The sequence below is a fragment of the Gossypium hirsutum genome, chromosome A10 (genome assembly GCF_007990345.1).
Source record: "Gossypium hirsutum isolate 1008001.06 chromosome A10, Gossypium_hirsutum_v2.1, whole genome shotgun sequence".
Taxonomy (NCBI): domain Eukaryota; kingdom Viridiplantae; phylum Streptophyta; class Magnoliopsida; order Malvales; family Malvaceae; genus Gossypium; species Gossypium hirsutum.
Genome location: NC_053433.1, coordinates 99,458,762 through 99,474,023, shown reverse-complemented (window position 1 = coordinate 99,474,023; position 15,262 = coordinate 99,458,762). Strand labels below are relative to the sequence as shown.

The 15,262-nt window shown below is 31.5% G+C and overlaps 2 long non-coding RNA genes across 2 annotated transcripts; both read left to right on the top strand.

The window, feature by feature from the left end:
* Window positions 1–2,316, top strand: LOC121208462 (uncharacterized). The gene is made up of 2 exons (XR_005903512.1): window positions 1–1,729; window positions 2,031–2,316. It is a non-coding gene; the product is annotated as an uncharacterized lncRNA (long non-coding RNA).
* Window positions 2,317–8,374: 6,058 nt separating this feature from the next.
* On the top strand, window positions 8,375–9,368 carry LOC121208461 (uncharacterized). Its single transcript, XR_005903511.1, has 3 exons — window positions 8,375–8,467; window positions 8,545–8,646; window positions 8,802–9,368. It is a non-coding gene; the product is annotated as an uncharacterized lncRNA (long non-coding RNA).
* The last annotated feature ends 5,894 nt before the right edge of the window (window positions 9,369–15,262 follow it).

Below are 15,262 nucleotides of genomic sequence, written 5' to 3'. Positions count from 1 at the left end.
TCTTACTTTTTATCCTCCCCTCATACCCGACACTTAGCCATTTCTACCATTTCCACCCTCTAACAGATTTTCCCCAATTCATTACATTTCCCCTAATCCCTAAATTTTCCCCAAAATCCCTAAGCATTCGAAGCTCCTGAGGCGACCCGACCACATACTCATTGCCGTCCGCCGTCCTCACTGCTGCGTCGCCGTCGCTCTCTGCTGCCGCAACCATAAGTAAATGAAGGTTCAGTTTTCTTGTTATGTCATTAGTTTTCTTGTTATATCATCCAACCCCATTGTTGAGGTCATAAATATTGCTTAGGAGATTGCTGCATGTGCTTATATCTGTGTGAGTAAACTGCTAAATAACCATTTTTCTTACTGCCTTTTGCTCATTCTTATTCTCTAGTCCAAGCTTTATTGTTGTTTCTTATTGCTGTTGAATTTTATTTTCCTTGTCCATATTATTCCAGTTATTTATATATATTATCTTTTAAAATATATCGTAAATGATGGCAAGCAAACCTTTGCGAAGGCCCTGGAGCCATTTGTGAATTGGCTGGAAGAAGCAGAAGAAGAGGAATAAGGTGGCCAATAATAATAGTATGGTCAGCAATCTATAGAAATGGTGATAAACCTTGTACTTGTTTCTTGTTTTTATTAGCTATCTGTTGGTGAGACAATCTACTCATAGTTACGAGATCCTTAAGACTCATGGTGTGGCTGTTAAAATATGAGATGCTAAAATTGATGGATTAATTAATATTAATATATGATGGTTCAATAAACAAAAATCTTGCTTTGTACCCTCTCTCTCTATCTATATATGTATGGGGTAGATGCATGTGGTTGTGGTTGGATTCAGTTTGTTTGTCCTTTGCTTTGGGTGGTGATTTTAGAATTTGGATTTTGGTATGCATGTTTTATGGTTTCAATCTTGTATTATTTATGATTTCAATTGTTGAATTTGTTAGTTAAGGAAATGGAATGGCCGATTTTGTACTAGGATGATGGTTATTGATTTTTTTCTATTATATGAATGGGAAACGTTCAATTTTTTAAGGATTGACAAACTTTTCAATTTATATTGTAGTTTGGGATTGGTTGAAATTTAGTATATTTTGTCTGTTGAAATTGAGAGAAACATATGGAAACTTGGTACATCTTTTATAAAACTGGTTTATGAAAATTCAGCTTATTTTTCAGAAAATTGATAGTCTATTAGTTGGATCATCCAGTTTAATAAAAATTTTGTCGGTGGTTGTTTTTTCTACAAATTTCTATTGATATAAAAAGGATTGAACAATACATAGGATTTCTTTCTTATGCTTTGCTTTAAAGTGGGATTGAACTCAATTCGTAAGGGATCTATAATGCTTAAAGCTTAAGACATTTTCCAGAAGAAATGGGTTAGTTTTTCATTGACCAAGTTCTCTCTTGAAAGAAATACTAGTAAACGAGGACATCGTTTGTAGAAGTCATTTTCTGCAAAAGTAATGGACACTTATACTATTTAGGGAAGCTTATTAAGGTTAGTGTTCTCTTGAATTGTAGCATGCTTGCTGTAGTATTTTATCTTACATAATATTTAACTGTTCTCAGTTATAGCCATTCTTGCGACGCAATCTAGATTGATGCCGATGGTTGAAATCTTTAAACTAGCTGTTACAAACTTCAAAGTAAATGACTGGGGCCTTTTTCAGCCCTAGTGTTTGAGATACCCTAAAAGGCTGCTACTTCGCAGGTAAAGAAGTAAAATCATTTTTGTCCTGAAACAATGTTGATGTTTTATATGCCTCGGCAGTTTTTGATATTTATGTTGGGGTCCCTGAACCCTTTGTGATCACGTTTTAGAAATTGTAGAACATTTATTCATGTAATAGCTTGTAATTTGGTATCCAAATTTGATACTTATTTTTAGTTACATGATGTCCTTTTTTGCTGTAGTACATGATGTTCTCTTCGTTTTTGTTTTTCATTTTATTTACTATTGTTGGACTCTTCCATGTCAGCGGTAAATCAGTTGGAATTTTTGGATTGTGCAGGGTCGGATCGGCAATAGCAAATAGAGTCAAAGCTTTCAATTGCTCTATCAGTTACCACTCGAGATCTAAGAAACCAAATACAAACTACAAATACTACTCAAATACACAGAAAGTCTAGATAAGCAGAAGGTTAGTTAATCTTTTACTTCTTTTTTTTTCATTTTTTAAATTACTATTCTTGTTTATCCTTAGATATTTTTTAATGAATCATTAATGGATGATGCTTTTAACTTATGCTATTTATTCTTAGATTATTTTTTAAATTTGCTTATGCTGCTTATCCTCAGAGACTTGTTATGGATTTAATATTTTTGTAATTTGTCATTTAATATTTTTATATTTTTATCACGATTTTTATTAAATTTAATTATTAGTATCTTATGTCCCATCTCCTATACAAATATTTAATAAAATATTTTATATTTTTTTAAAATTAAAATTAAATTATTATTAAAATATTCTCGTCCGTTTTATCAAAAATATTATCATTCTTTTATCATTTAAGTTAAACTTTTTATTCAAAATAAATCATATATTTTAAGCATAAACTTGACGTTACCAAAAGAGTCATGTTTAGTTAAATTAATAAATTCAAATTAAAAGAAAGCCTTAACAAGTTTAATGTGCTTATTTTAAATATTTTATTTTATTTTTAAATTACCTAATTAAATTCAATTGTATTTAAAGTTTTATTTTAAATTTTTTATTTTAATCACGAAAAATATTTTGTCTACTTTTATTTTATTTTTAAATTACCTAAATAAATTAAATTGTATTTAAATTTTTATTTTAAATATTTTATTTTATTTTATTTTAATCACGAAAAATATTTTGTCTACTTTTATTTATTTTTAAATTATCTAATTAAATTGTATTTAAAATTTTATTTTAAATGTTTTATTTTATTTTATTTTAATCATGAAAAATATTTTGTCTACTTTTATTTTATTTTTAAATTACCTAATTAAATTAAATTGTATTTAAATTTTTATTTTAAATGTTTTATTTTATTTTATTTTAATCACGAAAAATATTTTGTCTACTTTTATTTTATTTTAAATTACCTAATTAAATTAAATTGTATTTAAAGTTTTATTTTAAATATTTTATTTTATTTTATTTTAATCATGAAAAATATTTTGTCTACTTTTATTTTATTTTTAAATTACCTAATTAAATTAAATTGTATTTAATGTTTTATTTTATTTTATTTTATTTTAATCATGAAAAATATTTTGTCTACTTTTATTTTATTTTTAAATTACCTAATATTAAATTAAATTGTATTTTTAAATATTGTTCAAAAAATTAGCCCATTCATTCTTGAGTTGATTTAGCATTCATGTGACTCAATAAAAAATAACCATAATTGAGCACACATGATGGACTTAATTCAAAATAAATAATTAACCCTAAACTTGTAAGTTTAATCTAATAACCAATTCTTCACTTTCCTTGTGTTTTCCCATCAACAAAATCACAATCCTATCAACATAAATATATATCATATCTTACATAATTTACATAAGATAAACAACTTACATAATTTACATAACTTACATAATACATAAATATATATCATATCATAACTTACATAACTTAATTATACTTATAAATAAACAACTTACCCGTGTAAATTATTGTCAACTTTAGATTTCAAGAACTATAAAATGGATAGGAGTTGGATGAATTTGTCAAGGGTAAGCAACGCCTATCGAAATAGAGTACAAACTTTTCTAAATTTTGCATTTCAAAATGCAAGCCAAGAGAATATGATTCTTTGCTCGTGTAAGAAGTGTGGCAACATCAATTGGCATTTTCGTGAAGTTGTCTACGAACATCTAATTGTTGATGGCTTTATTCGGGAGTATAAAAATAGATTTTCTATGGAGAGTGTACATCTAATGGAACTTCTTCAACAATTAACCCGGCTTATCCTGATACTGATTACCACCAGTATGTTAGACAAGATGACATGGAAGGTATGTTGCGGGATGCATTTAATATGCACAGTCATGGTGAGCAATTGTTTCCACCTGACTTTGTTGCATCCGATGATTGTAATATTGGTGGAAATGTTTTTTGCGAAACGGGAACAAATGCACCTGATGATGAGCCAAATGAAGAAGTGGTGAAGTTCTACGATTTACTTAATGAAATGAACGAAGAACTTTACGAGGGATCAAAATATTCAAAATTGTCCTTCTGTAGTCGTCTATTTCACTTAAAATGTTTGGGAGGGTGGACCAGAAACTCTTTTACAATGATGCTAGAGTTTCTGAGAGAGATGTTTCTGTTTGCAAAAATCCCGAGGTCTTGTCAAGATATGAAGAGCTAATAAAAGATTTGGGTCTTGGGTACGATAAAATTCATAGTTGTCCAAATGATTGCATGTTGTACTAGGGTGATCAGAAAAACCAACAGTCTTGTCATGTTTGCAGTAAGTCTCGTTGGATGAATAGGAATACAGAAGATGTGAATGCAGATGAAGGTGGGGCACAGTTAAGAAAGAAGCCAGTCAAGGTTTTGCGATATTTTCCCCTAATACCAAGACTTCAAAGGCTTTTCATGTCGTCAAAGATGGCCGATTCTATGAGGTGGCATAATGATCAACAAACCGATGATGGATTATTAAGGCATCCTATTGATTCTTTAGCTTGGAGATCGTTTGACAACAAATTTCCAAGCTTTGCAAGTGATCCTCAGAATGTGAGGCTTGGGCTAGCAGCTGACGGCTTTAATCCTTTTAAAATCATGAGTACTTTGTAAGTACTTGGCCTGTAGTGCTTGTTCCTTACAATTTGCCTCTATGGATTTGCATGAAGCAATCTTCATTCATTTTATCAATTATTATCCCTGGAGAGAAAGGTCCCGGAAATGATATTGACATCTATTTACAGCCACTTATTGAAGAGTTAAAACAACTATGGTCGGTTGTTGAGACATATGATGTATTGAGAAATGAGAACTTTAATTTACGTACAGCTTTGTTGTGGACAATTAATGATTTCCCGACTTATGCTAATTTATAGGGTTGGAGTACTAAAGGACGTTATGTCTGTCCTTGTTGTGCTGCACAAACTTGTTCGAAGTGGTTGTATAATGGGAAGAAGTTCTCTTACATGGGCCATCGTCGGTGGTTAGATGGAAATCATAAATTTAGATTTCAGAGGACTCTATTTGACAGTACTGAAGAGTACAGAAGAGCTCCTGAGTAGACCGTTGGATTTGAAATCTTATTTATGTTAAAAGATATCAACTTTATTTTTGGGAAGATGAATCAACCACCTAACACGCAAACAAAGAGAATATCGAGGGATGAATCTGATGATGAATCTGATGAAGAGGATGATCCTAATGAGGCAGACTTGTGGAAAAAAATGAGTATTTTTTTTAGTTTCCTTATTGGGAGCACAACATTTTACGCCACAATCTTGATGTTATGCATATTGAAAAAAATGTCTGCGAGAATATAATTAGGACAATTTTGAATGTCAATGGAAAATCAAAAGACAATCTTCAGAGTCGACTTGATTTAGTTGACATGAGAATTCGACGTGATCTTCATCCTCAAGTACTTCTGAATGGGAAACATCGGTTGTCGCCTTCTATTTTTTCAATGTCAAAGAAAGAGAAAGAGGTGTTCTGCATGGTGTTGAAGGATATAAAGGTCCCAGATGCGTATGCGTCAAATATATCTCGATGTGTGAGTCTTAAAGATTGAAGATTATATTAATTAAAACCACATGATTACCACATCTTGATGCAAGATTTACTCCCAGTTGCTTTACGATGCTGTAAGTCAAAAAACGTGACGTCTTGTATAATTGAACTATCCAATATAATGAAAGCTATTTGGGACAAAGTTTTGGATGTTGAAGAACTTGAGAAAGTACAGGATCGAGCCGATTTGACTTTATGCAATTTGGAGAAGATCTTTCCACCTTCCTTCTTCATTATTATGGTGCACTTGGTAATCCATCTCCCTCACGAAGCAATACTTGGTGCACTGATTTTTTATTGATGGATGTATCCTATAGAAATGTGCTAATTTATTTGTCAAGTATTTATTCATTCGCCTCTATACATTTAGTTACAGCTTTTGATAAATATTGTATGATGTGTTTAGGTTCTTAAGCAAATTAAAGTCTTATTGTCGCAATAAGTGTTATCCAAAAGAATCAATTGCTGAAAGCTACTTGGCAGAGGAGTGCATGACCTTTTATTCTAGATATTTAGAAGATGTTGAAACACGATTGAATAGTCCAAGTAGAAATGCTGGGCTCAATGATCATAACTTGGCTGAAATTTATTTATTCCAAAGTTATGGAGAACCAATCGGCAAAGTTGAAATTGCAGAATTAGATGATATATAGTGGATACAAGCACATCGATATGTACTTTTTCACCACTATTCAGTTGAAATGTTACGCAAGTAAGTTCTAAAATTTCCTCACATATTCATCGTTTTGATTTTTTATCTTCTAACCAATTAAACTTGTTTTTAACATAATGAGTACAAACAAATTTTAAGATCTCGTGCACGGTCTCAAAGATTACAACATCGAAAGATTAATAAGTTATTCACAGAATCTTTTCATGAATGGTTAAGCCAAACGGTATGTAACTGAAGTTAATAAGTTACATATAATCGCGAAATTTAGTTAATCAAATAAGAATGTTTTTATATAATACATTTATAATTACTCAATTTACTTTCGATTCAATAGGTTTGGAGTGGGAAGGATGTCAATGACGAAATTAAATGGCTTTCCCAAGGTCCGAATAGAGTAATAAAAAGATATAGTGCCTTCCTTATCAATGGATACAGATTTCATACAAAATATCGTGAGAGAATGAGGAGAACTAAAAATTGTGGAATTGTTGTTAATTCTTCAATTACAAGTTATGCTAGTGCTAGGGACAGTAATCCGGTTGAGGGTAATGTGGAGTATTACGGGCTTCTTACTGACATTATTGAGTTGGATTACTATGGCAGATGGAAAGTTGTCTTATTTCGGTGTGATTGGGCTGATGTTAATATTGCTTGCGGAATTAAAAAAGATCAATTTGGTTTTACAATGGTTAATTTCTCTCGCTTGATTCACACTGGACAACAATTGATGGACGAGCCATATGTATTTTCTTCTCAAGTGAAACAAGTTTTTTATTCGAAAGATCCAACTGATGAGGGTTGGTATGTTGTACTCCGGAACACCCCTAGAGACTTGTTTGACATGGGTAATGGAAGTAGAGATGACATCATTGAAAGATCAGAAACATTACCTTTTCCAGAACAAAACTTAGATGAAAATATCCCTAGTACTAGTACACAACATCAATGGGTTCGATATGATGTGGATGAAGATATTTACGAATACTGATGTAGTAAGATTTTACGATTTTGTAATTATATGTAATATTATAAGTTTAATCTTGGTCATGTTATATAATTTAACTATTTTATATGTACTATTATTGCTGTAAATTGTTACTAAAACTTCAACTATTTTATGTGTATTGCAACAAAAATGCGTAGAATAAGATTACGAGATTTAAGTATTGTCCAGCATACTCCAAATTCGAAAAAAGCAAATAGTGAACAGCAGACAGTTGTTGGATCTTCGAATGTGCCAGAGACACTTGACGAGCTTGTAGAATTTCAAAGTAATGTTAAGTTCATTTTACATGTGTTGACTTTTATTATTGATTTATTTATCAATTTTAATATAATAATATACCGTTTTTTAGCTGAAAGCGGTGGGACGCGCAGAGGTCGAGGACGTACACTGCTTAAAGATTTATACGACTTAAATCCTATCGAGCATGTCAAAGTAAGTAGAAACAGTCATGGTCAGCCTGTTGGATCTGAAGCTCAACTTTTAGTAGGCTATTTGGGCATTATATCACGAAATGCCAATATGTTGCCCATCAACTACGAATCATCGCATCACATGCCTGATAGCAACAAAAATCAAGCTCTCGATAATATTAAGGTAACAAAACATGAATGCAATTTATAATACTTTGGTTTAAGTTTCATTTATATTTACATTCTAAACTTATGTTTTTTAGGAGAGATTTGCTTTAGAGGTCTCCGATGATTATATTAAGAAGGCATTAGGTAAAAAATGGAGAGACCATAAAAGCACTTTGAAAAAATTATATTTTAAGAAAGACATAAGCCTCGAGGAAAAATTGAGAAATGTCTCTCCGGGAATGCTGAAGTACCAATGGGAATATGCGGTTAGATTCTGGAATTCAAAGAAAGGAGAGGTATTACGTATTTCCAAACTCTTATATATAGTGTTTACTATATACGTAATAATAATTTCATTATGTAGGACTGTGAGCGAGTTGGAACAAGCAGCAGACAAAAACAAAAATTCACGCACACGGCAGGGTCGAGAAGTTTTGCTTCTGTAGTTGAAGCCGAGGTATTATGAATTTATTAATTCTTTCAAATATTAATGACTTTCTACTATTAAATAATATTTTTACTACTATATTGTAGGAAGTCTCGTCTGGTCAAAAAGTTGGGCACCTTCAGCTTTTTTAGATTACACATAGGAAGAAAGATAGATCTCCTATGACATCCGAAGCTGGAGAAATTATGGTAAATTTACTTAATAAAATTTGATTTATTATAAATATTTATAATGTTTAATTATAATGGTTTAATTCGTCATTAGTAGTTTTAAATAACGTTAAGTTATGTTGCATTCCTTTTTATTATATATTTCGTTTCTAACTCTATAATTGATTTTTTAGGAGAAACTAAAGGAGAAGAAGGCGGAGTATGAAGCAATTGCTTCGACTGATAGTTCTGTTAATCTTGAGAACATTGATAACAAAATTATCACTGAAGTTTTAGGTCTTGAAAGGTACGGTCGGGCTCGATTTCAATGATCTGGTGTTTCCCCGACCCAATATTTTGGATCCGACTCCCAGCAATACATGCCTTCCGGAAGTCAAGCTCAAGCTAAAGTTCAGAGGTTAAGAGACCAGACAGCTCAAATGAAAGCAAACACGGTTGAGCAAATTGCCGAGGTTTAAAGAAAATATGAACTCTAGCAACAACTTAGAGCGGAGGCAGCAGAGAGGGAGGCAGCGGCAGTAGCAAGGGAGGCAGAGAGAGCAGCGATGGCAGCAGAGCAGAGCAGAAAGTACGATGAGCTCCAGCTCCAGCTTCAGCATATGATGCAAATGTTTCAGTAGTCGCAAAAGCCGCCATCTTAGACATTAGTTTTCTTGTTGTAAGAATGTTTTTAATATTGTCATATTTAACATTATTATAAGAATATTTTGAGTTATACTTTATTTATTAATTAAATTATATATCTTTTGTTAAATTTGAAGTATCATTTAGAATTAATGTTTTTGGTTGTATTTTTTATGCGAAATTTGCTGTTTTTGGTTGCATTTTATGCTATATTTGCTGTTTTTGGTTAGATTTAATGCAGAAATGGTTGATATTAGTAAAAAATGTGCATTACAAATCTGCCAAAATTAGCAGCGTTTGTGGTAAAAGCGCCGCTAAAAGCTGCTTTTACCACAAACGCTGCTAAAAGCATGACTTTTAGCGGCTCTTTTCTTACAAATGCTGCTAAAAGCCATGACTTTTAGCGGCGTTTTTTTTAGATAAACGCCACAAATTTTTACGGTACTTCCTATAGCGGCATTTTTGCAGCGCTTGTGAAAACGCCACAAATAGTTTTAGCGGCACTTAAAGGCTAAAAAAAGCGCCGCTAAAAGTTTGTTTTCTTATAGTGGTGGTGGAACGACATGGATCCATCTCGCAAAAAGCACAAGTGCTTTTCAGGAAAAAAATATTAGTATAAATATCATAGACCAACTCGATTTTCAAAATTTTGATTTTCTACTATGACAAAAAATCATCTAAACCAATTTTTTTCCTACAACTAGGAGGTCAAGACTTACCTAGAGGATTTATAAGAGAATGGGAAGGGAATATGTCACTTACCAAAAACTGGGTTTGTAGAATTAGGTATTAGGATGTGGGCTCAAGAGAAAAGTTGAGTTTAATATCATAGAAAATAAAATAGGATAAAATAATTAAATAAATAATAATGGTAATGATAAAATATTAAAATGATTATTGGGTCTAAAATTAGGTGGTGAAAATTAGGATTAGGTGATGAGTTATTAAATAACTTAAAACGAAATCGGGTTTGACAATAATTGAGAAAAATGTGTTTTAATTAAACTAAGGACTGATTTGAAAAACAAGGAAAAATAGAGTCTTGAAAAGGTAATTTTCCCTTGATTAAAAAAAAAACTGCTCATCGTCCTTTCTTCTTTAAACAACCCTCTTCTTCCCTCCCATTTAGCTTCACATTCAATATTTAGCTTCAGATTCGAAATTTTTTCCAAGTTCAAATTTGATATTTTATCTCAAAATTAACTCATCTTTTGTGTTTTTTGAGCTATCTAAACACCTCAACACCTTCCAATTTTAAAGAAAAATCATTAAATACTCATCAATTTTGTCGTTATTCTTCTCACATTCAACTTTGAATTAGTTCCACAACTTGCTGTTTTCTTCAAATTGAGGTAATGTCTTGATTTATTATGAGTAGATTAAGGTTGTTGTTTCTTTAATTCAAAATTTAATTGAGTATGTTGAAAGTTTTTAAGATTTAAAGCTTTTTAATCAAATTTTGGTTCAACAATGGTGAAATCTAAAATAATGATTAAACCTACTATTTTTTATTGATTTCTAATCTCTTTTTAACTATATAGAAGGCATTTGATCTCAATTTAATAGATCGGTATCCAATTTTAATAAATTTCGAGTTGCCCCTTTCGTGTGTTCCCACAAGCTTAATTTTTGGAAATTTTAATTCGTGAGATTAGATAAAATTAAATGTTTATATTTGTAATAATAGGTTAAATAGAATTTTTTTAGAAACTTAATTAAGGTTTAGGAACAAAAATCGAGTGAGGAAACCTCATATTTCAGTAAAATGAGTTGATTTTTGGCTTGAAAATGGTGGATCTCATGTTTCTTGGATATACTTAGGTTTTAAAGTGATTTCTTACTCATTTTGATCTAATTAAAATATATTTGATCTTAATTTAACAAATCCTTAAGGAATTTAAGCAAATTGAATGTTTTTCCACCTTTTAAAAGATCACATAAGCTTCATTTTTTTGAAAAAATTAGATCAGTGAAATTGGATGAAATTGATGGTTTGAATATATATTTAGATGATATTTAGGATGTATGAAGTTGAAATCTGAGCTTATAAGTGAGATTTGTGTGGTTAAACACCTATTTCGAGAAAACTAATTAAGTTTTCGACATAGAGGTTAAGAGGCTTTGATCTATGATTTTGGAATGATTTAATGGGTTTGTTGCTATTAGCAATGTCTTGGTAATGTGTTTGATGTGTACAAAAAGTACCAATACATTCGAGAGCCTCTACAAGTATGGACAATGGCAAATTAAAGCTTACTTCAGCATGGTAGTTGAAGCAATGGTTGCTAAGGTGAGTGGCGTGATATACTGCATTTAAACTCCAATACGTAGGCTAAGGTAACATATGCAAAACCCCTACTTAGTTAATATGTGAACCTTGATTTCTCTTGATGCAAACCATTACAATTTTGTTTGAGTGTATGGTATGCATGTTGTGTGATTTTAATGAGCCAAATGCATAAATTTAAAATGAGTATGTGGTTATAGGAATAAAATAAGCAGGCTGTAGATGTAAACCATTTACTTAACATGATAACTGTGTGCGAATTGTGCATTTATTTATTGCGTGTGTGAGAAAGTATAATAGTAAAGGTGAGCTAATGAACTAAAATGGTATGTGCATATATGTAATACATATAGGTTGTATTATATTTAATACATGTGTGTGGGTTTTTTTTTTATATATAATATATATGTGTGGTTCTTATTATATATATAACGTATATGCATATATGGATATTGTTTTATATAATATATGTGTATGTGGGTTTTGTAATGCTTCCGAGCTAATAAGTTTTTTTTTTTAAAATAAAATAACTTCACACGTTTTGAAAAATAAAAAATAGGATGCCGACACTATTATTTTTTAAAAAAATATTTTTTTTTCAATAATTTTTGTATAAGAATCAGTTCAGACTGAATTTTGATAAATAGAGTTTCACATGCAAATGCACTTGAACCTCATTTTGTACAATTTCATTTTAGGATTTTTAATTTTTTTTTAAACATATACTCATTGGGCTTGCCTTGTTAACATACTTTAGCTCGTGATATGCCATGTATCATCTTTTCATTGCTCTCGCCAACCACACCAGCATCCGTTAAAAATCAAATTAATTAACGTTTGTTTTTATAATTTAAATTCAACACTTAATTTTTAGTTTATCAAACATCACCTTAATTTTAACAATTTCTTTTGAGTTTTCTATTTCGACTATATCGATGTGATTTCATTTGGGTTTTAGGGTTAATTTGATGAAAATTAATTGCTATTATTTTTAGCTAATTATAAAGTTTCATCAAATCAACTCTAAAAATTAAATTAAGCACTCAAAATTTAACATTATTATCTTCAGATGCCAAAATATATATTTTTTGTTAAATACATGTACCACATTAAACAAAAAAAATACAAGTACCACGGTAAAAAATGTCAAACTTAAGTCAAATATAAGTCTGTAGTGGAACATAAATGATCCTTCTCGTCGCACAAAACACATATGCTTTTCAGGAAAAGTTTATTACTAAAAATATCACAGACCAACTCAGTTTTAAAAATTTTAATTTTCCACTGTGATGCAAAACCATTTCTAAACAAGATTTTTTGCAACAACTAGGAGGTCAAGATCTTACCTAGAGAGTTTAGAAGAGGATAGGAAGGGAATATATTAAACGAGTGGGGAGTTTATATTGTCTGGTGTACCTCGTAAGGGTACTCCGACCAGGGTAGGGAGGAGAATCCCATGTAAATAAATAAAAATATACTGTTACTAGGGCCTTATAATTTTAGTCCTTATGGTCATCATCTAATAAAATGTTATCTTATCCTTGCTATATCGTTGCGTTGTGTTGTATGCTTATGCATTCTCTTTTCACTTCCAAAGTGTTGCTAATTGAAAATAATGTTCCAGTGATTAACAAGTGGTAGTCTTCAGCTTTTGTCGTGCCTTCTATTTTTTTCTCTTATGTAGACCTCTTGTTTTCAAAATCTAGTTAATTGATAACCACTCATTTTTTTTGCATAGCTTGTGTGCGAACTCGCCCTTTGCAATGAATGGTTTGAATGCATACCTGTCATTTTTGGTAGATGGATTTTAAGAACCGAAGCAGTGTTTTCCTTTTAAGTGTATAGGGGACGCTTCTAGAAGTGATAAAAGGGACGTATGGAAGATTAATTGTGTGGGCTGACTATTTTATCTTGAATAGATGTCAATGATGGAACGATGCATGTTATGTCATAGTGGGGCACACGTCAATCTCTGCTTGGGCTTTGCCAATTGGATGGTAGTCCCTGGAACTGTCACGCTCCGAAAAGTATTCAAGTACCTTCTTATAGATAAAGAGGTGCAGGGTTATAAGGAGTCGGACTTGGAGAATGGTTTTGAACAGGGGGAAGGTTCCAAGCCTTGGAATGAAAGTTTCCCCAGTGATATAGAGAACAAAGTTGCCCCAATCCTCCGAGGAGACATTCTGGAACCTTGGAATTTTTTGGAATTCAAAGAAATGATACAACAAGACACTGTTAATTATTTGATAACTCTAAATTATATAGACCTTTTCAACACATTTTTACGAGTAATTATTGGACTAAATTAAAGACAAATTTCTATTTTTTAATTATTTACATGCTAATTTGACATATTTTCCCCTTTTATCACAATTTTGTGTAGGATGAGGAAAATTGGTCTCGAAGCTCACCTACTCAATGCTTGATCTTGTAGTAGTGGTGTGTCATTGGAAGTACCAAAAATATCCCTAAATAATGGAAAGAAATAGTATAGGGGAGTAGGGTCATATCCTCAGGGATTGGATCACCACAGCTCCTTATTTCTCAAAATCCTGGGCACAGTCATGCCCAAGAAAAACAGCTAACCTGGGAAATAAAATAAAATAAAATAAAACAGAATTAAAAATATGGATGAGTCAAGATTAAATAGATCGAAATCGTAATTGTGATAAGAAGCAGAATTGAGAAAAAATGATTTTCCAATTGAAGGATTCCAGCTTTTGGTTATCTTGATCCTCCTTTGGTTTAATCATAGGCTTTTAGGTGATCCTTCTCATGACCGAATAAGCCAGTTATAGTGGAAGAGGACACCTACGACCACTAGCTCCACTTAAGTTTTAGCCTTACGATTTAAAGGAACCTGACTCTAGCCAACCGTCACTTTTGTGGGACGGTCTTACACTAGATCATCGTTTCTCAATGGCGAATGCTACGCCATTTCGCCTATTGGGCTCGACAACCTCAAACGTAGTAAGTTAGTGAATCGACTGTGCAACCTTCCCGAAACATACAAATCGACTGTCTTTGCACAAGATGAAAAGATTACTTTTGGTAACACATGGACAGAAGCGTCAATCGAGTAATGTGGAGAAATAATGAATACTTGTTGGGAAGGGCTAATTGCGAGTTCTAAGCCTCATGAACTCTTTTGAGGGAGTCTTGACAACCTTTGGCTAGATGAGTTTAGTGACTCATGCTTTTCAAAAAAGAAAAAACACAAGTTTAATGGAATGAAATTTTATGGGAAAAGAAAAGAAACAAAAAGGCTTAAAGCCTTAGAGGGAAGGGGTTTTTTACAAAAGTGATGAGTCAGTATTCATGTCACTCCATCCCCTATTTATTGTACATGAAAAACACTAGGTGGTTCCTATTTAAACTCTTGATGATAATGTTTAAAATATATAATTTGAAATTAAAGCTAAACAATATAATAATCCTAACAATAATCATAAAAATAAAATTCAAATTTAAACAAAGTTTTACCCATAAATCTCTTCTTTGAAATTTTTCCCCAAGTCTTCCACACTTTGTATTTTTGGCACCACTTCTTCCCTATTTCGCATGCTGACCAGTTTTGTCTTTAAATTCACTCTTTTTTCCCCCAAATTTTCTTTTGCCTTCAATTTAGCCCATACAAGATAAAAAATCATAAATAGCCCAAATTAGTAGGATTGTACTCAAAATATATGTGTAATTAACACATAAAAGTATGTAATTTTAGAG